At 37.3% G+C, this 2,814-nt stretch overlaps 1 pseudogene; it reads left to right on the top strand.

Annotated features, from left to right (window-relative positions):
• The first annotated feature begins 641 nt into the window (after positions 1-641).
• LOC124975106 (calumenin-like) lies at positions 642-1,587 on the top strand (annotated as a pseudogene).
• The last annotated feature ends 1,227 nt before the right edge of the window (positions 1,588-2,814 follow it).

Here is a 2,814-nt window from a genome sequence, read left to right as displayed (position 1 = left end):
GAGTCATGAACAGTTCTTCCTGAGCCTACGTGCATTGCTGAGTAAGGATAGGCAGTTAGTCACTCAACAGAAGCAAATGTGACTATTAATGGAACACAATCATCTGTCACTGAGTATTTGCGATGTATGGGTTGTATCTTACTATTTTTTAATATATAAGTTTTTTTAAACTAAAACTGAACATTTTGAAAAATAAAACCCATGTTATTTTATTAAAAATGCATGCTCTCAAATTGGACACAATCAAATTTGAAAATCATTTGACTTTTTCAGTTTCTGAACTCAAAATATTTCTTTTTCCCTTATTTTTAATTATTTTATTCTTTTTTTAAAATCACATACCTTTTTCACTTTTAGATTCTTGACAATTTATTTAACATAACAGGTTCCTCCAAGATAGCCATCTGGTTGTATATTTCAGTGGTTGGTTGGATATTTCAGGTATATAATGGCCATAAAAATAATAAACATTAATACTTTCAACATCTAACTAGACAACCAGTTAAGGGATATTAATTGAAACAAAATAGCAGTACATCTCTTGACTTTGAAATGAAAATGATGGCCTGAGCTTTTGATCTGAACCCGTGGGTGAAACAGGGCAAGGGAACTTGGGCTGTGAGGCTGTGGAGAAAGATCTGATTGTCATGGACCTGTGACAGTTCTATATGTGCTTGTCCCTGTGCACAGCCTTTACCTTGAGCAAACCTACAGAAAAGAAGAACCATGTACATTATGAACCTCAACTCAATGACAAAGTTCACAATGATGCTCAGAGTTTTGATTGTGATCATGGTGCCTTGGGTTCTGTAGAAGTCTTTGATCAGCTGACACCAGAAGTGAGCATGGAAAGGCTTAGAAAGATTGTAAGTAAAATAGATGGTGACAAGGACAGGTTTGTCACTGTGGATGAGCTCAAAGACTGGATTAAATTTGCACAAAAATGCCAGATATACGAGGATGTAGAGCAACATCCTGGAAGGGGCATGACCTCAATGAGGACAGCCTCATTTCCTGGGAAGAATAGAAAAATGCCACCTATGGCTACATTTTAATGACCCAGACCCTGATGGTGGATTTAACTATAAACAAATGATGGTTAGAGATGAGCTGAGGTTTTAGGTGGCAGACAGAGATGGGGACCTTATTGCCTCAAAGGAAGAATTCACAGCTTTCCTGCACCCTGAGGAATATGACCATATGAAGGACTTAGTAGTGCAGGAAACAATGGAGTATATAGATTAGAATGTGATGGTTTCATTGATCTAGAAGAGTATATTGGTGACATGTACAGCCATAATGGAAATGTGACTGAGCCAAAATGGGTGAAGACAGAGCAAGAGCAGTTCAGTTTTGAGAACTGATGGGAACCATGATGGGAAGATGAACAAGGAAGAAACCAAAGACTGGATACTTCCCTCAGACTATGACCATACAGAGGCAGAAGCTAGGCACCTAGTCTGTGAGTGGGATCAAAACAAGGATGGCAAGCTTACTAAGGAGGAGATTGTCAACAAGTATGATTTGTTTTTGGGCAGCCAAGCCACAGATTTTCAGGAGACTTTAGTATGACATGATGAATTCTGAGCTGCAGACAGAGGAACCCATGTTTCTTCAAAAGTAATTTATTTTTAGAGCTTTTGTTTTCACATGAAGTTGCACTACTGAGGCTGTTTTTACAAACTTTTTAAGACATGAAAAGGCGTATGACATAATGAAAATCATCCCATCCACATTCCTCCTCCTCTCTAAGGAACTGGAGGGAACTGTGCTTCTGAGGAACAACTCTAATTAGTATGCCTGTGTTTGTAGATTTACACTTTGTATAATGTATAACATGGTGTGTTTGTTTTTGTATTTGTTCTCTAGTTGCAAGTATGATATGAAGGATCAAGATCCTCAACCCACACTTGTAGGCAAAAATTAGCTCTTTAATCTTTCTCAACCTCTTATATAATTTTTGTGATTCTCACGTGTTTTAAGCCTGAGATCAATTAGCACTGTTGAGAGAAAGAAAAATTACATGCTCAATGATTTATATTTACAAAGATAACACTTAATATTGCCTATGAAAAGTCTGACATTTTATATTGCATTCAGTTTCTATGGGTTCAGTAACTGGTCCTGAGATTATCTGGTCAGCGACAGAATCCCTGTGCTCTAAGAAAGCTTCATTCAACTTGACTTCATTCTTTTTTCTCCTGTAGAACTAGCTATTTGCTAATTTTTTCAACCACAGCTGTAATTGGAAGTTAGGGCTAGTGTCATGACAATCAATCAAGTAGTGAGTGTGATCTCTTTACAGAGTTATTTCTAGATTTTTATAAGCCAGTTTCAAGCTAGAAACAGCTGGAAAACTAAAGGAAGAATGCAATTGTGTTCAGGGCATACATTTATTTCTGGGTATACATCTGTTGAAATGCTCACAACATAATTAGTTGCCTGTTGAAATCACTGGAAGTGCTCCATGAGGTTTCTCTTTCCCAGCAATTAATCTTGATGTCACTGCAGTTAAAATTCACTCCTTGCTGGCATGGTGGCACATGCCTGTAATCCCAGCAACTTGGGATGCTGTGGCAAGAAGTTCTCAAGTTTGAGGCCAGCCTCAGCAACTTAGCAAGACCCTGTCTTTTAAACAAATAATAAAAAGGGCCGAATATAACTCAATGGTAGAGAATCCTCAATCCAATTCCTGGTATTAGAAAAAAAAATCACTCCTTTCCAATCATGCCATCAAAAGTGCCTTTAACAAGAGGTATGATCATTGAATGGGAATTTGGTTAAAGAACCCTAAGATCAAATGAAGAAATTATT

Source organism: Sciurus carolinensis, unplaced genomic scaffold (assembly GCF_902686445.1).
Source record: "Sciurus carolinensis unplaced genomic scaffold, mSciCar1.2, whole genome shotgun sequence".
Classification (NCBI taxonomy): domain Eukaryota; kingdom Metazoa; phylum Chordata; class Mammalia; order Rodentia; family Sciuridae; genus Sciurus; species Sciurus carolinensis.
This window is presented reverse-complemented; position numbering and strand designations above follow the sequence as displayed.